Below are 25,716 nucleotides of genomic sequence, written 5' to 3' on the forward strand. Positions count from 1 at the left end.
TACCAGAAGGAGTTCTTTCTGGGCGGTGGTGCTTTTGCCTCTTTGGTGACCTGGGACAAGTGTCAAATGCCACAGCAGAGGTTGGAAATATTGCCCAGGTGTTATGACTCTCTACATATATGTTCCAAAAGAGTCTTCAGACAACAAACTAAGATTGACTTAGAAAACTCGGTAGTGGTCCTAAACATCTTAAATAACAGAATTATAATTAAAAATACACCATTTCCTATATTCTACTTTCACCAAATGACATGTACAATCATTTCCTATATCTTTATATTCACCAAAATCATATTCAGAGTAACACCGTGTGTGTGTGTGTGTGTGTGTGTGTGTGTGTGTGTGATGAGAACACTTAAGATCTACCCTGTCAGCAGAGAGGGCAGTATACAATACAATATTGTTAAATATAGTCACATTGTTATACAATAGCCCTCCTGAACTTATTCCTCCTGTATAAACAAAAGATTTGTATCCTTTGGCCAATACCTCCCCAAACCCCATTCTCCCAGCCTCTGGTAATCACCATTCTACATTCTGTTTCTATGAGTTTGACATTTTTAGGTTCTCTATATAAGCGAAATCATACAGTATTTTTCTTTGTGTTGGGTTTATTTCACTTATAAAGTCCTCTAGGTTTATCTGTATTGTTCCAAATGACAGGATTTCCTTCCTTTTTAAAGGCTGAATAGTATTCCAGTATGTGTGTGTAACAGCTATCTATCTATCTCGTATTTTATTTATCCCATCATCCATCAATAGACAATTAGGTTGTTTCCATGTCTTGGCTATTGTGAATTATGATGAAATGAACATGAGAGTGCAGGTATCCCTTCGAGATATTAAGTTCGTATCTTTTGGATATATGCCCAGGAGTGGGATTGCTGGATCATAAGGTAGTCCTAGTTTTACTTTTTGGATGAAGCTCCACACTGTTTTCTATAATGGCTATACCCACCTTTACATCCCCACCAACAGCATACAAGGGTTCTCATTTCTACACATCTTAACACTTACTTTTTCCTCTTTGATAATAGCCATTCTAACAGGTGTGAGGTGATATCCCACTGTTTTGCTTTGCATTTTCCTGGTGATTAGTGAAGTTGAGCATACCTTTCCATATACCTGTTGGTCATTTGTGTTTTTCTTTTCTTTCTTATGAGATGGAGTCTGTTTCCCAGGCTAGACTTGAACTCCTGGGCTCAAGTGATTCTCCCACCTTGACCTCCCGAGTAGCTGGGACTACAGGTGAGTTCCACCATGCCTGGCTCCTACTGCCCATTTGTATAGCTTCTTTTGAGAAATGTCTGTTCAGGTCCTTTGTTCATTTCAAAATTTGGGTTTTTGGCTATTGAGGTACATGAGTTCTTTACATATTTTGAATATTAGCCCTTTATCAGACACATGGTTTGAAAATATTTTCCCCCATTCCATAGGTAGCTTTTTCATTCTGTTGATTGTTTCCTTGGCTGTGTGGAAGCTTTTTAGTTGGATGCCATCCCATTTGTCTATTTTTGCTTTTCTTTCTTGTGCTTTTCGCATCATACCCAAAAAAATCATTGCCCAGACCAATGACAAATACTTTTTTTCCTATATTTTCTTCTAGTAGTTTTACAACTTCCAGTCTTATGTCTAAGTAGATGGTGTGAGATAAGGGTCGAATTTCATTATTCTGCATGTGGATATTCAATTTTCCCAATGTTATTTATTAAAGACATTATCCTTTTCCCATTGTGTGTTGTTGGCACTTTTGTCAAGGGGGATGCATTTCTGAGGTCTCCATTTGTATGTGAGAACTTGGATTTAATAGCAGAGCCACTATAAATTATAGGGGTAGAAAGGACTATTCAATAAATGTGCTGAAACCACAACTATGGAGATCTATGGAGAAAAAGTTGAATTCCTTCCCCATAGCACACATAAAATAAATCCCATATGGATTAAAGCCCAAGTGTGGAAAAGAGTATAGAACTTTAAAAAGAAACACACAGAAGAATATTCTTATGAAGTAGAGATAGATTTGTCAAAGAAAGAAAAAGATTCCCATGAACCCCAGAGGAATATTTGACAATATTAAAATTAAAACTTGTCAAAGAGGCCAGGTGCAGTGGCTCACGCCTGTAATCCCAGCACCTTGGGAGGCCAAGGTGGGCAGATCACCTAAGGTCAGGAATTTGAGACCAGCCTGGCCAACATGGCGAAACCTAGTCTTTACTAAAAATACAAAATTAGCTGGGCATTGTGGTGCATGCCTGTAGTCCCTGCTACTCAGGAGGCTGAGGCAGGAGAATTGCCTGAACATGGGAGGTGGAGGTTGCAGTGAGCCGAGATCGCGCCATTGTATTCCAGCCTGGGCAACAAGAGCAAAACACTGTCTCGAAAAAAACAAAAACAAAAACAAAAACCAAAAAAACCCCAAAACTTGTCAAATAATAAAAGGTATCATAACCAAAGTAAAAAGACAAGGCATAGACTGAGTGAAAATGTTTGCTATGCACATAACTGGCAAGTGATTAGTACCTGGGATATATGTAGATTTACAAGCCAAAAAGTAAAAGATGACCCCTAGAAAATTAACAGTGGATATGAATGGGTGATTCATAAAGAACCTTTATATTTATAAACCTATGAACAGATGTTCAAGTGATAATCAGAAAAAGAAATGCCCCTTTAAGCAATGAGATAATATTTTATAATCATCGTGCTGAAAAAAAGCATTAAGTCTGATATACCAAGGGCTGGGGAGGATGTGGGAAAATGAGAACTCTTACACATTGCTGGTAGGATCGTAAATTATTTCAACCTTTTTTGGAGAATAAACTATTAATATCTAGGGGAGCTGAACATATACCTTATAACCCAGAAATTCCATTCTCATCTATATCCTAGAGAAACTCTCACACGAGTGCACAAGTAACAGCGAATGACAATTTCTTTGTAGGGGGAAAAGTGGAAGCAACCTAAAATGCCCTTCAGTAGGTCCATGCTATTATTTTCTATGGTACTTTGTCTTGTTTGAAGCATTGTATCCCCTCTGTCTCCCCACTCTCCCTCTCTCTCTCTCTCTCTCTCCCTCTCTGTCTGGATCTGGCAGGGTAGTAGGGTGGTGGGCAGGCCCCAGGGCTGGGATCAATGCAGGAGAGAAGCTGGAGAAGCAAGGTAGGGCTAACATAGCTACAAAGAATGTGTAGAGAAGCCTCTGCAGCTGCTCCTGAAACTGGGAGGAAACGAGGCCACCGGCAGCTCAGGACAAAATTTTTTAAACAACAGCTTTATTGAATATCATTTACATATCATATAAATTTACCCATTTCAAATGTACTATTGTACATTTGGGAGGCCGAGGCAGGAGGATCACTTGAGCACAGGAGTTCAAGACCAGACTGGGCAACATAGGGAGACCCTGTCTCTACAAAAAATTAAAAAAAATTATCCGGGTGTGGTGGTGCAACCTGTGGTTCCAGCTACTTGGAAGGGTGAGGTGAGAGGATTGCTTGAGCTGGGAGGTCAAGGCTACAGTGAGCCATGACTGCACCACTGCACTCCAGCCTGGACAACAGAGTGAGACCCTATCTCAAAAAGTACAAAATGTACCATTCACAGAGTTATGCAACCAGAACCACAACCAACCCGTGGGGTGAGGATGAGGTGGAAAGGCAGTTAAAACAACAGAAATTTATTCTTTCCCAGTGCTGGAGGCTAGAAGTCAGAAGTCAAGGTGACAACAAGACGGGCTCTTCCTGGAGGGTTGGAGCGAGTCTGTCCACATCTCTCCTAGCTTCTGGTGGTTTCTGACCATCATCGGCATTCCTTGTCTGTGGCTGCATCATTCCAATCCTGGCCTCCATCTCTATGTGGCCTCCTCCTCTGGATGCGTCTCTGTGTGTTCGCTCCAATTCTCCATTTTTTCTTTTTTAATGCCTCAGTAGGGATTCTCCTCTTTTTATTAGGATACTAGTCATTGGATTTAGGGTCTGGCTTAATTTGGTATGCAAGTCTCTGTGCCTTAAGCCTCTTTGAGGACACAAATGATCATGACAAACAAGGGCAGAAAAAGGAAAAAAGAGAAAGAAAGGAGAAAAGCAGTTCCCAGATGAAGAAAAAAGGGAAAAACAAAGAAGAGCAAAGGATTATAAGCAGCAGCAAGACCAACACTTTGTGGAGAATAAAACAGGATGCTTCTGGGGCCAGGCTCTTAGAAGTTTGGATTTCTACCTCGGAGCTTTCCTGAAAGCTCTTTCGTTAGGACAATAGACATCCCTTCCAAAAGTTCTGAATCAATAGATGAGGTAATTGCAGAGAAAAGACCCAGGAGCTTTCTTTTCACTTCCTGTGACTCCTGACTACTCTGTAATTATTAAATATTAGTGGTGTTAGTACTTAAAAAAGGAGATCTAGAATAATGGCTACCAGTCCATAGGGGGATTAAAAGATATGAAGTGTCATGCTTTATAACAAAGACCATTTATTATAAAGTTGCAAAGAGGCTATCACACTCAGGGGTGCAGACTCTTAGCTTGGAGCAAACCCAGAGCCTGAGTCAGAGGATAGATTTCAAGACAGACTCAAAAAAGACTGCAGAGCAGAAGGCTGAATCACATCCCTTGCAGAGATGGGGAGAACCATGGCTGCCACCCTAGGGAGAAAGAAAACCCTGCAGTCATTGATGCCAAATACTTCAAAATTCCCATTGAGGAAAATAAAAAGAAGTCAGAGACTTGTGCTAAGATAATTGTAAAGCAATAATTTAGAAAGAGAACAGAGGCAGACTGGCCCTGTTAAAAATAGTTAAAGGATCTGGAGGAAAGCTGACTAGCTGGCTTGTTATAGTTGGGGGAGTCTGAAAGAGGACCAGATGGCCAGCAACATGGAGATTTCTCCATTCTGAAGATCCTGTGGTAGGAGAACCCACCCACTGTCCTGTAAGACTGAGGATAACAACTGATGGCTTCAGTCTGGAGTGACTGTCTTCTGGAGGTTCCAAGAAGGCCAAAAGAATCATGTTATTCCAGTGTTAGGTTTGCATCATAGACCCTAAAGTTCTTTCACAGTATGCAATGACTCCACATTTGTGACTATTAGCAAGAATGATTCAAATTTAAGTGACTGAACTTATGGGGAGGATGCTGAGCTTCCCAGTAGTTTCAGCATCTGTATTTTGTTTTGGTCTTTATTTTTGTTGTTATATGCCAAGATTACCCATATATTATGGCAGGTAGTTTACTGGATATTCTAATGAAAGGAGGGCATTCTAGAATCCTGCAAGAGCTGGAAATGCTATCACCTGAAGATGAAGGTCACAATAGGATACTTGACACAGCAAAAGACATGGAGGCTACAGAAATACAGCAGGCCAACTGCTGTCTAACAACTAGAATGGGTTCACAGCACTCAAAACAGTAACAACTTTGGTGTTCTGTCTGAAGTTTTTTTACTCTGACGAGTTCTAAAAAAATCTCCCCGAAAGACCAAATTGTTCAAGAAGTTCCAGGAACCTAGAATAAGCATCTGAGGACCAGGCTTCATCTCTGCATGAGATGTCTCCTATGACCCTCTTACCAAAAGATACAACTTGAAGAGCAAGGCTTGGCCGGGGCGCAGTGGCTCAAGCCTGTAATCCCAGCACTTTGGGAGGCCAAAGCAGGTGGATCACAAGGTCATTAGATCGAGACCATCCTGGCTAACATGGTGAAACCCTGTCTCTACTATTAAAAAAAAAAAAAAAGATGCAAAAAAATTAGCCGAGCGTGGTGGCAGGCGCCTGTAGTCCCAGCTACTCGGGAGGCTGAGGCAGGAGAATGGTGTGAACCTGGGCGGTGGAGCTTGCAGTGAGCCGAGATTGCACCACTGCACTCCAGCCTGGGTGGCAGAGCAAGACTCTGTCTAAAAAAAAAAATAAAAAAAAAAGCAAGGCTTATGACCCAGCATTACAAGCATGTATGGAGGTAGAAAAACAATGGGGATTTTCATTCCTTCCCCCATCATAGAAAACAACAGAAGATTTAACAGAAGAGTTTGAAGAACTTAAAAAGACTGATCTTGCTGATTGTTGACTGTAGATCTGATTGAATAGAAACTATCTGTATTTAATGACATATAATATACTTTATTTTTCATTCTTAACTAGGAAATGCTTTTCCGGGACTATTATACATTGGCATTACATTAGATATTACACATTAATAAACTTTTAATTAGTCAAATTTAGAAGAATCAGTGTTCCAGACATTGGAAATGTGTCAAGTAATAAAGCTGAACCCTGAATGTGGAGAAAAAAAGAAATATGACCCCTAGATGTTGTCTACACTAGGCATCTATTGATATGATCAATATTCTTTACCCTCTTTTTTTCTGGTAACAGTGTTAGCCCATCTCCTTTGTGGAGCTGAACAACCCCCATTCTACGTGATAGGAAGAGCACCCTGGCCAAAGGCATAGAGCTAGCTTGGCCAATCAGGATACTCCATCCATTTGTCCACAGTGATTGGTCCAGGGGTGGGCATACGATCTAAACAGGGACAACTGGAATCTTTCCCTGGATTTCACACACAGATGCTGGAAGACAGAAGCTCTGTCTTTCCTCTGGGGTTACTTGCTCCATAGAGGAAGTCATCTATCGAAGAGAGAAAGAGACCAATCTACAGAGAGAAGCAGGACTGAGAGAAGGAGTTAGAAAGCCCTAATGACTTTGAGTCTTTGGAGCCAGTCATGCTCAGGCGAACTCCAACCCTGCCACGAAGAGTGAATGAATCCCCTTTTTTCATTAAAATTAGTTTTGAGTTGAACATCTGACACTTGTAATTCAAAGAGCCCTTATTAGTCCACAGCTGGACTAATTTGACAGTCTTCCACACCTGACACTGCTCCAGGGAATGTGTGATCTTACTATGGAAGGAACCCCTAATGATTCTGATCTCCAACAGTGTACTCACACAGTGTTACTACAGTAACCAACAAAGTAAGAATAGCCAACATCTTAGAATCAAAATCTTATCAAAGCACTATGCTAAGTGCTTTGTATGCATCGTTTCCTTTACTCACCACAAAAGCCCTACATGGCATTATTTATTTCCACTTCCCTACTTTTTATTTGAAGAACCTAAGGTTTGGAGAACTTGAGAAATTGTTCATGGTTCCACCACCAGTAGGTGTTGGAGAGAACGTTTGAAGCCAGGCAGTCTAACTCTCTGGAACATGTGCGGTTGACCTTACACTGTATTACTTCCTTCCTAGACAGCCTCTCAAGAACAGCACAGCCAAGGAGGGTCAACCTGACTCCCAAGGTGCCATTTATCTAGTAGCTGGGCAGCCACTATTATGAGATAGTGAATGATGCTGAAGGTGCATTTTGCAGTAGAATTATAGAGCGAACCCTTTCAACAATGCAAAAAGATAGAAATGAGTGTTCTGGCTTAAGTTTCTAGATTAAGAAACTGGGATGGTTAAGTGACATGCTCATGGTTACGCTGCCCCAAGTGCTGAAGTTGGGAAAGGCTCCCAGAAATGTGTGACTTCATCCCCAAGAGGACTGAAAAGAAAGTGTTCTGACATTGAAAGGTATACAGAAATCAAAGGATTCAGGTCGATGGGGTGAAAGGTTTGTTTTAGTAAAAAATGTCTTATCCTTGTTTAATCAGTTATTTTATTCCAGGGAGGAGGCCTTGTCTAGTTTTCCTTTTTATGGAAAGGTCAGTCGGTGGGTCAGGCAGCTGGGGTAATCTGTGCCTTTTCAGGAGTTCAGGCTTCCTGATTCATGGGGTGAAATTTTACTTTCTTATTGCCTCTCGGAGAAGGATGAGCTCATTGGTGGTGACAAGAGCAGCTTTCTGTCCTTCCTGCTCCAAATGCTGAAAGAAGTGGGATGTGAGCTCTCAAATGTCACAGAAGCCTACAAAACGCTGACTCCCGGATGCCAGGCATAACTGGGGTTGGCTAGAACATGGAGACAGGGCTACACCATCATCTGCTAAGAATTCATTGTTCTGTAGCTTGCCCTGGACACAATGGCAAGACTGAGACAGGAGGAATAGATGTGGGGTGGGGTGGGGGCAGGCAAGCTGGGTGTGTCTTTGCAAACACAGCTTTCTTGGGGGTGAGGAGAGAAGCAGTATAGGATTAGTCAAGAGGCAGACTGTGTGTGGGTTTAGGGCACCAAGAAGCAGGGACATGAAAAATCCCGACAAAACAAGGCAAAACATAACAAATGCCCAAACAAAGAAAGGGAGGGGGAGCATTTGTTTGGAAAGGTTTTGACATTCACTGCTTTTAAAAAAAGCATTGAAAGAGTCATGGGAAAATTCTTAACTTTGTTTAGTATTTTGAATCACAAAGGGTGGGTGATTCAAATGACTTTGTAGAGCCAAGGTGCTATTTAGATGAGAAGTTCTCTGGATTGGATGGTCCCAAGACTCTCCTGTGGGCAGAAGGGCAGCTGATAGCCTGATTGGGTATGCTTTGAGTGAACCTGAGAAGACCCCTGACTCTTTCCAAAAGCCACTGGAAGGAAGAGCTCCAGAGAGTTAGGAATTGAGGTGGGATTGGAGGTTATTTTATTTACTTCTTTGTTTTTTGCATGTTTTCCAAATTTTGTGTGTGTGTGTGTATACACACACACACACACACACACACACACGTATGTTTTTTGAGACAGGATCTTGCTCTGTTACCCAGGCTAGAGTGCAGTGGCACAATCACTACTGACTGCAGCCTTGACTTCCTGGGCTCAGGCAATCCTTTTCCTACCTCAGCCTCCTGAGTAGCTGGGACTGTAAGTATGTGCTATCACACCTGGCTACTTTTAAATTTTATGTAGAGACTGGGTCACGCTATGTTGCCCAGGCTTGTCTTGAACTCCTGGGGTCAAGCAATCATCCTGCTTCAGCATCCCGAAGTGCTGGGATCACAGGCATGAGCCACTGTGCCCGGCCTTGCACACATATTTTTAAAACCTTAATTGTATTAATGTAAAATTATACAATTAACATGTTATTGCAGTCATTTTATACAAAATTACTATTTCATGGTAAAAGTAAACTGTCCCCCTGACCATCACTTCTCTCCTATATATTCACATTCATATACAGAAACACATGAATGAGAATCAGATTGCTTTGTGTGCATGGTTTAAAAAAAACCCAGAAATGACATTGACTGTACATTTCTTTCAGCAACTTGCATTTTCACTCAGCAGATCTTGTTGGGTGTTATGACAATTTGATTTACTTCATTCTTTTAACTATAGCATACTAGTCCATAGCGTGGCTTTAAAAAAGCACTGAAGTAGTTATAGAGAAATTCAGAACTATTTACAGCTATTCCTTTTCTCATGGACATTTAGATTATTTCTAATTTTAACCTATTGCATATAATGCTTCAGTGAACACCCTCGAATGTAACTCCTTGGTCACATGTGCAAGGGTTTCCCCAGGGCAGGTATGGAGGAACCACTGGGTTCTAAGATTTTAATCTTCAATAGATATCATCAATTTGCCTTCCAGAAGGGCTGTAATAATTGATATTCCCAACTGCATTACTAAAGTGTTTCCCATAACTGTCAACAGTGAACGAAAAGGAAAAAATTACCAATCTGCTGAAAGAAAAGTGATGTCTCATTGATTTTCTTTGACATTTTCCTGATTACCAGTGAGGCTATTTTATTTCTTCATCTTTTCCCATATTTAACCTTTTTTCTTTTTTTCAGGACATGCACCACTTTCATAATATTGAAAGGAGTTCTCTCCTCCTCTTTCTTGTTAAAACAGACACAGCACACAGATGAGGACTATTTGCTTTAATGGGACCATCTTAGGTCAAATGCCTATTCCTGAACCCATCACTGTTAGGACCTAGGAGAGTCTTATCATTGTGGCCAGATGAGTGGGATTCACCTGATTGGCTCAGAGGCCACTTCTGGAGCTGGGTGGGGCCAATCCCACCGTCCTCATAGCCACAGTTGAGCAGGGTAGGGGTTTATTGCGCAGTGACCTTTTTCAGTTCTAATGTTCTTTGGCTCTAAGAAGAAATGACATTCCATTGGTTTAATCACTGATCTTTTGGTTGAAATGAACAGAGACCTGATCAAGTTAGATCAAGTGATAAGTGAGATTTATTTAGGGGAAGGGGAAGCAGGGGTATCTCTCAAAACACAAAGGCAGGAAACAGAGCTGGCCTGGGGCAGGTACTGGAATGCCAGGAGAAACAAAGGCCACTTTCTCTTCTCTGTTTTTCTAGGCACATCTCCCCTTTTCTCCCTTTCCCTCCAGGCCAACATCTTTTATGTGTGCGTCACCTTAACTTTGAATTAATGTCTTTTCTCCATAAGCCCTCAGGCCACCTATTTCCTATGGTCTCTGGGTCTCCTAGTTCAATTTTTCAGAGGATAGAAATATGATTGGTTTCTAGCCAGCCAATGGACTGGCTGATTTTGGGTCATGTGGTCAAACCTGCTCCAGTCAACTTTTTCATCTGCAGTGAAGGGCAGAGTTATTGGCCATAGAGGCCTGCCTCTTCCAGGGTCTGAGGGTGTGGCAGTTCCTCCGGGAACTGTCTGGGCAGGGCGGGCAATGGAATATGCCTACGGGAAAGATGTGGTCTTCTTTTTTTTTTTTGAGACAGAGTCTGACTCTGTTGCCCACGCTGGAGTGCAGTGGTGCGATCTCAGTTCACTGCAAACTCCACCTCCCGGGTTCAAGCGATCTTTCTGCCTCAGCCCCCCTAGTAGGTGGGATTACAGGCACGTGCCACCATGCCCGGCTAATTTTTGTATTTTTAGTAGAGACGGGGTTTCGGCATGCTGGCCAGGCTGGTCTCGAACTCCTGACCTTAGGCGATCCACCCGTCTTGGCCTTCCAAAGTGCTGGGATTACAGGTGCGAGCCACTGTGCCCGGCCAAAGGTGTGATCTTCTAAAATCTGAGGAGTTGTGTTGAATTCTAAAGCATGTCAGCATAAGCAAGAATAAAAGGAGCTCCCCTAAAACGTTCCCTTTTTCCTTCCTCCACCTTTGACCCCCAAACCTTAGTTCTGGAAATCTAAGTTTTATGCACACAGATGTTCTATCAGTACTATATATGACATTGATAAATAGACATTAACAAACTGTCCTAAACTCAATGAATGGCTACATAAAATGTACATTCTATGGCATATTATATGCCATTAAATTGATGCTTTTAAAAATTAAAAATAACAAAGGAAATGCATAAGATATAATAGCAAGTGAAAAATAGACTATATTTGTATATCTACTATGATCACAGCTTTATAAACGAAAATAATATATATTGATACACACACACACACATACATACGATGTGGCAGTCTGCTAGTTTAAAAATAGGTACTTGACTGGGTGGGGTGGCTAATGCCTGTAATCCCAGCACTTTGGGAGGCTGAGGAAGGTGGATCACGAGGTCAGGAGTTCAAGACCAGCCTGGCCAATATGGTGAAACCCTGTCTGTACTAAAGATACAAAAAATTAGCCAGGCATGGTGGTGCGCACCTGTAATCCCAGCTACTTGGGAGGCTGAGACAGGAGAATTGCTTAAACCTGGGAGGCGAAGGTTGCAGTGAGCCAAGATCGCGCCATTGCACTCCAGCCTGGGTGATGGCAAGACTGTCTCCAAAAAAAAAAAAAAAAAAAAAAGTACTTATTTCTCTCCTCTACTTTTTTGTATTTTTAAATGCAATAAACACACATTGCTTTTGTGAAGGAAAAACCTAATTAATGAATTTTAAAGAAGACAGCTTGGGTCTTGTGAACCCTGGGCTATGTGATGACTCTTCTTAGTAATGTTTAAAACCCAGACTCTGAGTTATGGGACAACTGGGGAATATTCTTCTTCTTCTCTTTTCCTCTTCCTCCTCCTCCTCCTCTTCTTCTTCTTCCTCTTTTTCTTCCTCCTCTTCCTCCTCCTCCTTCTTCTTCTTTCTTCTTTCTTTGCCCCACTGTCACCTTCTCAGGGCCACCATGGACTGTATGCTCATCAGGGACTTGGGAGACCACTTTGGCTCAACCCTGTGCCCACCACTTTGCTGACATCCAAGGGGCTGGGGGCCCCAGTCTGGGAAGCTCAATCCTTCATCCATGCCTGATCTCAGCAGCATGTCCCATTCCAGTTCTCTATTAAATATTGTGTTTCTACAACTCTTTTCATAGAAAAAAAGTTGTGTTCCTTGTCTTAGCATGGTGCATTTCTGCAGTTGGACTGAGGTGTTACTAAAACTAGAGTTTTCTATTCAGAGAGAGGAGAGGGCTCCAGACTGCCAGTACAAGAGAATACGTGCATGCATACATGTGTCTGGAAAGAAAATTCTGAGATCAATAAATCTACCAAGAATGAGTGTCTCACATCCATGGGAACCTGTCTGTGCTGCATCCTGTGATCACTGAATACCCCTAAGCCTCCACCATTCTAGATTTCACCTCTTTCCTCCTTTGCCTGTTGTCCCCTGCTAGCGGTGGCTGCCCTTATCCAGGTGGCACATTATATCCCTTGCAGCTCCCATGTCCTTCTGGCTCCAGCACCACCAGTTTGCCATGGAGATTCTCAACCTCCAGGGGCTACCACGCCACTTCTCATACACCCCTGGAAACCTCCTTTCACAGCAAGTAAACCCTCATCCCTGTTACTCCGTTACCTTCTCCACCAGAGCCATAGATGTCTCATAGTGAGCAGTATTTGGAAGAGCTCTGTGCTGCCTAGGAGTGACTTTGAAATTCAATAAATACTTACTAAAGCTTACTATGTGTCAGGCACATTTCTCCGTGCTGAGGCCACAATAGTGGATAAGGCAGAACTGAATCCTGCTCCAGTGGAACTCACCTTCTACTAGAGGACACAGACATCAACGGAATCAGTGCACAACGACTGAAGCTCAGTTGTGAGAAAGCCACGAAGAAGTACAGGGTGCCCCAAGAGCAGCAGGGGACCCGCCTGAGTCAGGGCGGGGTGGCTTAGGAAGGCTTCACTGAGACAGACGGTGAGTGTGAGTTGGGCAGATGGAGTGAGGAAGGCGCAGTGGGCAGTGCTCTAGGCCAGCACTTTAATGGGCTTTCCAATCACCTGGGCACCTTGTTGTGGCATGGGGCCCAAGATTCTGTTTCCAACAAGCTCCCAAGTGGCTCCAGAGTTGCTGGTCTGGGAACTCACTTTGAGTAGCAAGTTTCTACACCAGTGACTCTCAGCCTTAACTGTGTATGGACATCATCTGGAAGCTTTAAAAAATACTGATGCCTGGCCGGGCGCGGTGGCTCACACCCGTAATCCCAGCACTCTGGGAGGCTGAGGCGGGTGGATCATGAGGTCAGGAGATGGAGACCATCCTGGCCAACACGGTGAAACCCCGTCTCTAGTAAAAATACAAAAAACTAGCCGGGCGTGGTGGCGGGTGCCTGTAGTCCCAGCTACTCGGGAGGCTGAGGCAGAAGAATGGCGTAAACCCGGGAGGCGAAGCTTGCAGTGAGCCGAGATCACGCCACTGCACTCCAGCCTGGGTGACAGAGCGAGACACCGTCTCAAAAAAAAAAAAAAAAATACTGATGCCTGGGTGCTAGTCCAGAGATTCTGATTTGCTTGGTCTTAGATGTGGTCTGGGCCTTGGGATTTGAAAACAAACAAAAAAACTCCCCAGGGTATTCTAACGTGTTACCAAGCCAAAGAGGGGGGACACTCTCCCTGCTCCCCCTACTTCTAATCTCGTGGCCCTTACCCCAGCAGGGCTCATAGAGAGCCCATGGCCACTTACCTATTTAGTCTTCCTTGCAGTGGACATTCAATCTATTTTATTATTTTTGAGATGGAGTCTCACTCTGTTGTTCAGGCTGGAGTGCAGTGGTGCGATCTCAGCACACTGCAGTCTCCATCTCCCAGGTTCAAGTGATTCTCATGCCTCAGCCTCCCGAGTAGCTGGGATTACAGGTGTGTACCACCACACCTAATTTTTGTATTTTTAGTAGAGACAGGGTCTCACCGTGTTGCCCAGGCTCGTCTCCAACTCCTGACCTCAAATGATCCTCCTGCCTTGGCCTCCCAAAGTGCTGGGATTACAGGCATGAGCCACCCACCGTGCCTGGTCCCATTCAGTTTATTTTAGTTTAAAAGTCCTGGTCTTTCCCCAGCAGACATGGGCCCAGTTCTGCTAGTCCTAGCTACAGAGGTTTTTGTGAGAGCTACTCCCCTGGCCCCAACCCCTGCTCCCACCAGGGACTGCCTGATCCCACCCTACAGCCCCCTCAGCCCAAACAGGTTGGATAGAGGAAGGTGCCAGAGCCTGTCCCAGGTGGTGCTCCTCCAGGAGGCTTCAGGGACCACTCCTTTTAGGCTGGGCCACATGGCACTTCCTGCTGCACAGAAAAGCAGCTTATTGTGGAGGGGGCTCCAGCAGCTTGGCTCTGGCCAGTAGAAGAGGTAAATATAAAGGAAGTTAGAGAATGCAGCTTTTCTTGTCATGCAAACTGGGTTCCCAAGGAATGTGTTTCTGGGCACGGCTAGTTTGAGATGTGCTCGATGCCAGGTGGGTGAGAGGGTGTGGGTGGGCCTGCATGTGTGAGAGGTGCAGGGAGAATGAATTCTAAAGCAGCAGAAATGTTTTCTAAACCTTTGACGGCTGCTGAGTGCCCTTTTCTCTGCTTTGGGGTCCACATCTTCCAAACCTCCTGATTGAGGTACATAAGGCTGCTTTGAACTTTTTTTTTTTTTTTTTTTTTTGAGACGGAGTCTCACACTGTTGCCCGGGCTGGAGTGCAGTGGCACGATCTTGGCTCACTGCAACCTCTGCCTCCTGGGTTCAAGCGATTCTCCTGCCTCAGCCTCCCAAGTAGCTGGGATTACAGGCGCCACCTCACCCGACTATCATCAGGAATGGAATCATCAGGAATGGAATTCCTAAACTTTCCTAATTCAGTGCTCAGTTTTCTGAGCCTTAGCTCCTAGCTTTGGCTGGGTCAGCTGAGTACCCAGCTCAGGCATTAGTCCCTATTTGAGAAGATGGGTCCTTCCAGCAGTAGTTAAGACCTATCCAGGCTCCTATTGGGGGTACCTAATTATGAAACTTCTCACTTTCAGCAACACTAATTTAAGTCATTCTCTTTAGAAGGGGCAGCTATAGTGCCAACAGCCTAAGTTTCTCTTTGCTATGGGATGAAGGATTTTCCTTCTGGCTTGAAGATGACACCTTCTCGCTGTGTGCTCATATGGCCTTTCCTTGGCACGTGTCCATGAATGTAGAGAAAGGAAGAGAGGGCTTTCTGGTGTCTCAATCTTAAGACAACGATTCTCTCAGACCAGGGCCCACCCTTAAGGCCTCGTTTAATCTTAATTATCTCCTAAGGTCCTGTCTCCAATTACAGTCACATTGGGGTTTAGGGCTTCAACATACTTTTTCTTTTGGAGGGGACAGTTCATTCCATAGAAAGTGGTATAAATGATAAACACGAATATTTTAAGTATTGTGCCAAGTGAGAAATGGTCAAGATGAGCCCTCTGAGCAGCCGAGGGCCTTGCAATTGTCCCAAATATCTTCCACCTAAGCCTCTTTACTGTACTTCCTGCCTTGAATCCTCTCTATCTCTCTGTAAATTAATTTTTACCTAGGCAAAAATGGGGTAGGAGGAGGCAGGACTCAACTCTGGAGGTGCTCGGACACCAAACCAAATCGAAGACTAGCTAAAACAGGGCTGGAGCAGAAGTAGCTTTCCAAAAGTCCCACCCACCAGTGTGCCATGTCAGTTTACCATTGCCATGACAACAGTAGGAACAACACCCAGGAGTTACCGCCCTTTCCATGGCAATGATCTGATGATAAAAATGTTACTACCCCTTTCCTAGAAATTTCTCTGCAAACCACCCCTTAATCTAGATGAAATGAAAAGTAGGTATAAACATGACTGCAAAACTGCCCTGAGCTGCTACTCTCTGCCTGTGGGGCAGCCCTGCTCTGCAGGAGCAGTCACGGAGCTGGATCACTGCCAGAGCTGTAACACTGCTGCTTCCATAAAGTCATGTTCTTCTACCTCCAATGTGCCCTTGAGTTCTTTCCTGGGCAAAGCCAAGAACCCTCACAGGCTAAGCCCCAGTTTGGTGCTCACCTGCCCTGCAACAAAAGGAAGGAAGGAGTCACTTAAATTGTTCACAGGTGGATCACAGTTGATTCCAATGCTGACTCTTCTCCCTGCCCAGAGGCAGGAAGAACTTGGGGTAAAGGGAGGTTTCAGTGGCTTTTTAATTCCATAGGGTCACCTCTGTCCCTACCTTCTTTATTCTCTCTTGACACCACAGTGACAACTGTGAGAGGGCCAGCCTTGCATCAGATGCAGGGGAAGTGGGAGGCAGCTGGGCTTTGGCCTAACAAAAGCACCTGACAAACATACATGTGTGATTTTACTATAAAGGAAGATATAAAAATGGGGGTAAACGAACTCATTTTACTATTTTGTTTGAGCATTAAACTTCATCTTTATATGGCATGTGTCTTTTTGTACTAGTGACTGTCATCTGTTAAATACAGGTTTTGGAATGTTGTTCTGGTTTGTGTATTTCTGCAAAGTTCTGGAATACGGCTGTGGTAGGCTTCCTGATGTAAAAGACAGACCCTGATCCTGTCTCTGACAGGGGTGTTTAATAAGCATTTACCAAACTGCCAAATGAGCATCTTAGTTCTCAGTGGAGATTAAAGGTTAAGTAGGTGTTTTTCCATGCTCTACGTATAATTTAAATTTCAATTGTTATTTTACACAGATCTAGAAGTTGTTATAAGCAAACATGGAGCCACGCATATTTCCATCATAAAAAGGAAAAATAAAATATCCACAGACTTTGAGGGGCCTTCAGGGTCTTGGCATCCTGCCAGTTCCATCTCCCCTGTGGAGGCATTTGGCTCACGATCTTGCAGGGGCTGTTTGTTTCCAAGTCCTGCTCTACCTGTTTCTCGGTGTCTTAGTTCTTGCTTGTAGTAGAGAATATATTTTATTCTTTCCTCTTCAAAGATTTTGTATGTGTGGCTATGAATGAGCAATTCATGTTCATTATAAAAACATGCCAAGTGCAGAATGGTATAAAGAAGCCACAACAAAAAAAACCCTCATAAATCTTAGTACCTATTGGCAACCCCTATTCACATTTTGCCTGATTTCTTTCCATTAGATTTTCCTTGTATTTTTGACATTGTTGAACCACACTGTATTTTTTTTTTTTTTTTGAGATGGAGTCTCACTCTGTTGCCCAGCTGGGTGCAGTGTTGCACGATTTCAGCTCACTGCAACCTCCACCTCCCGGGTTCAAGTGATTCTCCTGCCTCAGCCTCCCAAAGCGCTGGGATTACAGGTGTGAGCCACCATGCCTGGCCACACACTGTATTTTTTTTTTTTTTTTGGAGACGCAGTTTTGCTTTTTTTGCCCAGGCTGGAGTACAATGGCACGATCTCGGCACAACTGCAACCTCCACCTCCCCGGTTCAGGCGATTCTTCTGCTTAAGTCTCCCGAGTAGCTGGGATTACAGGCGTACACCACCACACCCAACTCATTTTGTACTTTTAGTAGAGACGGGGTTTCACTGTGTTGGCCAGACTGGTCTCGAACTCCTGACCTCAGGTGATCTGCCTGCCTCAGCCTCCCAAAGCGCTGAGATTACAGGCGTGAGCCACCACACCCGGCCACACGCCATATTTGTCAATACTGCATCTTGTTTTCTTCACCTGACATTCTTTCTTCACCAGTCTCACTGTCATTCAAGCAAAATACTCTGTAAACACACTTCTAAATGTCTGCCATTCCCTCCTGCAGATTAATGGATAGTTTTTCAAAGGTAGTATTATGATTCTCATACCAATATAAAATCAACACATCAAAGATTTTACTTAAATGATTAATGAGGAAACCAGTAAGATACAACTGGTTCAAAAGGAAGAATTTAAAGAGCTACAGATATATAGATAATAAGGAATGCTGAAATGAATTAACAAGTACAGTTGTTGCAAAGCTGGACTCCCCAGAGGGCAACAATAAATTATACATCACTGGATACAATCTTTTTGCATTTCTATGGATATAGGGAATTTGCAGTTATTTCTAGCTTTCTGCAACTTGCATAGTTGTAAAACAGCTTAAAGACAAAGAAAGGCAGTTATAACCCAGTCATCTTTTTTGGCCATTTGAATGTCCTTTACAATTTTTCCTGGTAAGATGTAATGTGATTTTACGTGGCTGTTAGGAGTGCGTGTGCCGTGTCCCTACATGAATGTGTGCCACAGGAGGCTTGGCTTTCTATCCATCTGACTGAGAGGCAGTAAGTCACTCAACCTCACGGGACCCACAGGCCCTCATCTGTAGAGTGAGGATGGTTGGATGGTCCCTAAAAGCCTTTCCCGAAGCTCTGATGTCCACAGTTTCCTAATTAACTCAAGGCAAAGGTCCACATGTGGGACACAGCTGTTGCTTTGTCTCTCTCCTCGTCATTCCTTTTAGCAAGATTATACAGGTAGTAGTACCATCTTTGAATTTAAGCCCAAGAGTGATAAGATAAAAATCTATGTTTAAATTACTTTTTGAGGCTGGATGCAGTGGCTTATGCCTGTAATCCCAGCACTTTAGGAGGCTGAAGTGGGCGGATCATCTGAGGTCAGGAGTTCAAAACCAGCCTGGCCAACATGATGAAACCCCATCTCTACTAAAGATACAAAAATTAGCCAGTTGTGATGGCAGGTGCCTGTAGTTTCAGCTATTTGGCAGGCTGAGGCATGAGAATTGCTTGAACCTGGCAGGTGGAGGTTGCAGTGAGCCGAGATCACGCCACTGCACTCCAGCCTGGATGACAGAGCGAGACTCTGACTTAAAAAAAAAAAAAAAAATTAGTTTTCCAAAACTCTTCCAGAAGCTAGGGAGACGAAGAGAGCCTTCTGGGGGCTGCATTAGAAACATTCCTGAAGCCCTGAGAGACCACTGCCCATCCCAATGGTTCTAATGGATCCACAGAGGTCGTTCCAAGGATGAGAGTGGCCACACAAAGGCAGCTGTAAGGGCCTTTGGGTGTCTGACTGTGGGTCTGGCTACTAAGCCCTTGGTTTCAGTGAGACGAAAAGCAACAGACTGTCAGGCTGCGACCACTAAGGATCTTAGTACTCTGCCACTAACATGCTTTTACTTTCTCTTGTTTAAATTTGGAACTTTTTCAATAAAGATTACTTGGGGAAGTATTTACTTTTGTTGTGGTAAGATACACATAACATTTACCATTTTAACCATTTTACATCAGACAACTCAGAGGCAATTAGCACGTTCAGTGTTGTGCAACCATCACCAATACCTAGTTCCCAAACATTCCCACTGCCCCAAAAGGAAACTTCATGCTTATTAAGCAGTCACTTCTCATTCTCCACTCCCCTAATCGCCTAGCAACCATGAATCTATTTCCTGTCGCCATGAATTTGCCTATTCTGGATTTAAATTCCATATAAGTGGACTCATAGAATGTCTGGCCTTTTGTGTCTGACTTTGCTTAGCATAATATTTTATAGGTTAATTGACGTTGTAGCATGTATCAGTATTTCATTCCTCTTTATGGCCAAATAATATTTCCCTCAGTGAATAGCGACACTTTGACTTCCTCCTTACAAATTTGGATGCCCTTTATTTCTTTGTCTGAGTGCTCTGGCTAGGACTTCCACTATGTTGAATAGGAGTGGTAAGAGTGGGCATCCTCGTCTTGTTCCAGTTCTCAGGGCGAATGCTTTCAACTTTTCCCACAGTACAATGTTGGCTGTGGGTTTGTCATAGATGGCTTTTATTACCTTAAGTTATGTTCCTTCTATCCCAATTTTGCTGACGGTTTTAATCATAAAGAGATGCTGGATTTTGTTAAGTGCTTTTTCTGCATGTATTGAGATGTGATTTTTGTTTTACATTCTGTTCATATGGTATATCACATTTCTTGACTTGCATATGTTGAACCATCCCTGCTTTCCTGGTATGAAACCCACTTGATCATGGTGGATTATCTTTTTGATATGTTGTTGGATTCGGTTAGCTAGTATTTTGTTGAGGATTTTTGCATCTATGTTTTTACCATCATTTTTAAGGCCAGAAAATCATTTCTAAGCCAAAGGTTTATAATTCTCTAACTTCCCCCCCCACATGTATTAGTCAGGCTTTACCAGAGAAACAGAGCCAACAAGATGTGTATATATGGAAAGATTATAAGGAATTGGCTCATATTATGGAGGGTGGCAAGTTCAAAATCTGCCGAGCCAATGTCCCAGTTCAAGTCTGAAGGCCAGTAGGCTGCTGTAGAACCAGGAAGAGCTGATGGTTCTCTTTGAAGATCTGTCAGGTAGAAGGCCCTCTTTCTTGGGAGAGGGTCAGACTTTTAGTCTATTCAGGCCTTCTACTGACTGGGTGAGGCCCACTCACATTATGGAAGAGTGGGGGATCTGCTTTACTCAGTCTGTTGATTTAAATGTTAATCACATCCAGAAACACCCTCACAGAAACACTCAGAGTAATGTTTGGCCAAATATCTGGGCATCCTATGGTTCAGTCAAGTTGGTACATATTAATCATTATATCAGGTGTGATTTGATTTTTTCCATTTAGCTTAATTCTGCAATTGATTTTGATACATGTTATATCTGATATATAGTATAAGGTAAGGACCTAAATTGATTTATTTTACAACTAACCAGTCATCCCAACACTCTACATTATTTCTTTCCATTCTCATTGATTTAGGTCTTAGTTCTGTTTAGTTTTAGTTTAACAGGCATTCTTCTTTAATCATGTCTCAATCTTATTTTTCATATACAATTTAGGCTATTTCATTATTTATCTATTTAACTGAGTATCTTTAATAGGAAGTACTTTTTAGTGTACCACATATTGAACAATTTACAATAAAATCACACCATAACATTTACTCTGGAAACAAAAAAATCCAAACATAAATTTCCTAAATTAGGTGCTTAAGTGTAAATTGGAGTGTTCATCAAATGGGGGTGCATAATTTTCAGTGTTTATGCCAAATTTACCATGTACTCACGTGAATTAAGCTATATATAAAAATATTTTGGGGGCTGGCATGGTGGCTCATGCCTGTAATCCCAGCACTTTGGGAGGCCAGGGCAGGAGGATCACTTGAGGTCAGGAGTTCGAGACCAGCTTGACCAATATGGTGAAACCCTGTCTCTACTAAAAACACAAAAATTATCTGGGTGTGGTGGTGCATGCCGGAGGCTGAGGCAGGAGAATCACTTGAACCCGGGAGGCAGAGGTTGCAGTGAGCTGAGATTGCACCACTGCACTCCAGCCTGGGTGACACAGCAAGACTCCATCTCAAAAAAAAAAAAAATTATATATATAGTAAATATGTATATTATCCAATTTTTATTAGAAAATAACTGACACATATTTACTGAAAAAACAGCAAATCCCGTGCTATGGGTTGAATGTTTTCTCCAAAACTCTTGTTGGAATTTATTCCCCAATTGAGAGGTGGGGCTTTAAGAAATGGATTATGAGGATGCTGCCCTTATGAATACATTCTTGAATCAATGGATTCATGGGTTAATGGGCTAATGGATTAATGAATTATCATGGAAGTGGAACTGGTGGCTTTTTTATTTTTTTTGAGACAGAGTTTTGCTCTTGTTGCTCAGGCTGGAGTGCAATGGTGCGATCTTGGCTCACTGCAACCTCTGCCTCCCAGGTTCAAGTGATGATTCTCCTGCCTCAGCCTCATGAGTAGATGGGATTACAGGCAGCCCACCACCTGGCCCAGCTACTTTCTGTATTTTTAGTAGAAATGGGGTTTTGTCATGTTGGCCAGGTTGGTCTTCAACTTCTGACCTCAGGTGATCGATCCTCTTGCCTCGGCCTCCCAAGTGCTGGGATTACAGCATGAGCCACCGTGCCTGGTGGAACTGATGGCTTTAAAAGAAAAGGAAGAGAGACCTGAGCTTGTTAGCATGATCAGCACCCTCACCGTGTGATACCCTGTGTTTCAGGACTCTGCAGAGACCCAGACGGCTCTCACCAGGTGCAGCTCCTCAACCTTGGACTTCTTAGACTCCACAACTGAAGAAATACATTTCTTTGCTTTGTAAATTACCCAGTTTCAGGTATTATAAGCAACAGAAAATGGACTAAGATACCCAGCTTTGACTCCCTAGGCATGTTCTCGTTGGCTGGCACCATCTGTGACAAATCCTGAACTGTATTGTTTACAGACACACCTGCAGCCTGCATTGGCACCCAAGTCATTTACTGATGCTGTGCTCTTTGCAGCCCTGGCTCTTGCTAATTCTTCTTGGAAGGAGGAGATGGCAAGAGAGGTTGCAAAGTGGTAAGAATAACCAATAGTTCATGTCTCTTCTATCTTAAGAAATTAAGCCTCTCTCCATCTTTAGACTCCTCCAGATATTACTCTCTCTCCATCCATATCATCCATACCTGTGGCTTCAACTACTGGGTTGGCTCTTGAACCCACATTTCCATTCTATATTGCACTCCTGAGCCCACATTTACATGAGTGTTTAATATCTACCTAAAGTGTTTAATATCTACCTAAGTCAGCCTGATACTCCACAGACTGAACATCTCCTAAATAATATATGTGAACTGTGGGCAGCCCAGTTTTGTACTTTTTCCATTTTCATTTTTAAAATTATACTTTAAGTTCTAGGGTACATGTGCACAACGTGCAGGTTTGTTACATATGTATACTTGTGCCATGTTGGTGTGCTGCACCCATCAACTCGTCAGCACCCATCAACTCGTCATTTACATCAGGTATAACTCCCAATCAGTTTTTTTTTTGAGACTGTCTTACTTAGTCGCCCAGGCTAGAGTGCAATGGCATGGTTATAGCTTACTGTAGCCTCAAATCCCTAGGCTCAAGGGATCCTCTTACCTCAGCCTCCTGACTAGCTGAGACTACAGGCACACAGCACTATGCTGGGCTAATTTTTAAATTTTTTGCAGACATGAGGTCTTGCTATGCTATAAGGTTGGCCCAGGCTGGTCTCAAACCCCTAGCCTCAAGTGATCCTCCTGCCTTGGCTTCCCAAAGTGCTGGGATTACAGGTGTGAGCCACCATATCAGCCTATTTTAAAATTTTCAGCTTTATTGAGCTATATTTGATGAATAAAATTGTATATATTTAAGGTACACAACGTGATGCTTTGATATACATATCTAGCATGAAATGATTACCACAGTCAAGTTAGTTAACACATTCATCACCTCATATAGTTAGCATTTTTTTTTTGGTGGTGGTGAGAACATTTAATATGTACTCTCTTAGCAAATTTTAAGTATACAATATAGTATTATTAGCTATAGTCACCATGCTGTACATTAGATCTCCAGAACTTTCTAATCTTAAAACTGAAAGTTTGTATCCTTTTACCACTTCCTTCATTCCCCCAGCCTCCAGCCCTTGGTAATCAGCCTTCTACTCTGTTTCTACGAATTTAACTTTCTTGGATTCCACATATATAAGGAAGACAGAGTATTCATCTTTCTCGGACTTATTTCACTAGGCATAATGCCCCTAGGTTCATCCATTTTGTGGAAAATAATCGGATTTCTTTTTGAGACAGGGTCTTGCTCTGTCACCCAGGCTACAGTGCAGTGGTGTGATCATGGCTCACTGCAGCCTTGATCTCCCAGGCCCAAGTGGTCCTCCCACCTCAGCTCCTCAGGTAGCCGGGACCACAGGCATGCACTACCACACATGGCTAATTTAAAAAAATTTTGTAGAGACAGGGTCTCCCTATGTTGCCCAGGCTGTTCTGAAACTCCTGGGCTCAAATGACCCTACTGCCTCCGCCTCCCAAGTGGCTAGCATTATAGGTGCTCATCACTGCGCCTGGCTTTTCTTCTTTTTTATGGCTAATATTTCATCATGTATACCACATTTAATTTTAAGCTGGAGTCTTCCTCTGTCACCCAGGCTGGAGTGCAGTGGTGGATCTTGGCTCACTGCAAGCTCTACCTCCTGGGTTCAAGCAATTCTCGTGTCTTAGCTCCCAGAGTAGCTGGGACTATAGGCGTACACCAGCATGCCTGGCTAATTTTTGTATTTTTAGTAGAGACAGAGTTTTGCCATGTTGGCCAGGCTGGTCTTAAGCGCCTGACCTCAAGTGATTCACCTACCTTGGCCTCCCAAAGTGCTGGGATTACAGGCATGAGCCACCGTGCCCGGCCCACATTTTCTTTATCGATTCATCTGTTGACACACTTAGGCTGTTTCCATGCCTTGCCCATTGTGAATAATGCTGCAATGAACACGGGGGAGCAAATACCTCTTTAAGATACTGATTTCATTTCCTTTGGATATATACTCAGAAGTGAGATTGCTACATCACATCGTAGCTCTATTTTTAATGTTTTAAGGAAACTCCATACTTTTTTTTTTTTTTATAATGGCTGTACCAATCTAGGCTATTTTATCTCATGTCATGGCCCAATGTCTTGAAGAAGTTGGTCATTTTCCCTCTACAGAAAAGAAAAAATAAAATATAATCTTTGACAGGGCACCACTCAGCTAGGGCACTCCACATGAAAACAACTAGAGAATATGATACAATATGATCAGGGACTTGATTTTGTGTGTTCCAGCAAAGTTAGGATCAGGAAGGGCTATGTTTTGGTGGCTACATCATGGACCAAGAGGGTCCAAATATTTGAATAGAAGTAGGATTTGTCTTGGAAAAGCAGATAGTGGGAGTCTAAGAGGAACATTCGAAGTGGAAAGTAAATTTGATGGTGAAAGTTGTAGCCTTTGAACTTGTTTGGGAGTCAAGAAAGTTATTAGGTGACTTATTGCCTCCATTTCTGTATCTATAAAATGGATTTTACTTTTCCACCTCTCTTCCAGAGAAGGGGGTGCCACATGAAGGACCGAGAGAATATTTGCTACATGTTTGGAGTTCTTTAAAGAAAAACCAAAGGCGACTACAAGGCATTTATTCATTAAATATGAAAACCTTTCATTCCCCACCCCACCTCCAAGCTGGAGTCCTTGGTTATAAAGAACTAATGTTAATAACTGTGTTGCAATGTGTTTTTCCTCTGGTTTCTTATTCCTTTGGAGTAAGAGGCATGGACATTTAGACCTCAACTGAAGGCACTGACTGGAAGAGTTTCTCCCAGAGTTGGCCCACTTGGAAACCAGGTAATCCGAGCTGGTGGAAAAAAGGCAAAAACCCACAGCTTGTTAGCACACACAAAGCTTTTAACTCAGATCAGAGTTCAGCTGGGCTTTACATGTGAGCAGGGGGCTGGAGGCAGTTGAGCTTGGTTGGAGAGGGGGTAGTGGGCATGTGCTTGCTTTTCCTCAGAGTCAAGAATCTGTTGGGCTGGGAGATGGGGCCGGGAGGGAAATTTGCTAAAATGGGAAAGGAGACGAGTGGAATGTGCTAGGATTGGGCTGGAGATTATCAGAAGCTGAGGTCTCCTTTCATGGAAACCTGGCTGTTGGGTGGTTGATGTTTTCCCAAACTCCTAACTCCTGTGATTCAGGGCTGTGGCTTTAGTAATTATCAAAGTACTACTTTGCCCTTGCGCATAAATGGCCAATTACCTCAAACTGTCAGAAGGGCCCAGAAGTCTCAAGATCAGTTCCCCAAAGTCAGGGAATGGACTAACCCAGTTTTGAAAAAGTTCCAGGTGTAGATCTGGAGACAGCATGGCTTTGTGTGGGTATATAGACGTGTAGGGGAGGAA

The 25,716-nt window shown here is 43.1% G+C and overlaps 1 long non-coding RNA gene across 1 annotated transcript; it reads left to right on the plus strand.

Annotated features, from left to right (window-relative positions):
* The first annotated feature begins 863 nt into the window (after positions 1–863).
* On the plus strand, positions 864–25,716 carry LOC140713433 (uncharacterized). Its single transcript, XR_012095511.1, has 3 exons — positions 864–1,248; positions 21,992–22,105; positions 24,869–25,716. It is a non-coding gene; the product is annotated as an uncharacterized lncRNA (long non-coding RNA).

Source organism: Chlorocebus sabaeus, chromosome 14, assembly GCF_047675955.1.
Source record: "Chlorocebus sabaeus isolate Y175 chromosome 14, mChlSab1.0.hap1, whole genome shotgun sequence".
NCBI classification, from domain to species: Eukaryota; Metazoa; Chordata; class Mammalia; order Primates; family Cercopithecidae; genus Chlorocebus; species Chlorocebus sabaeus.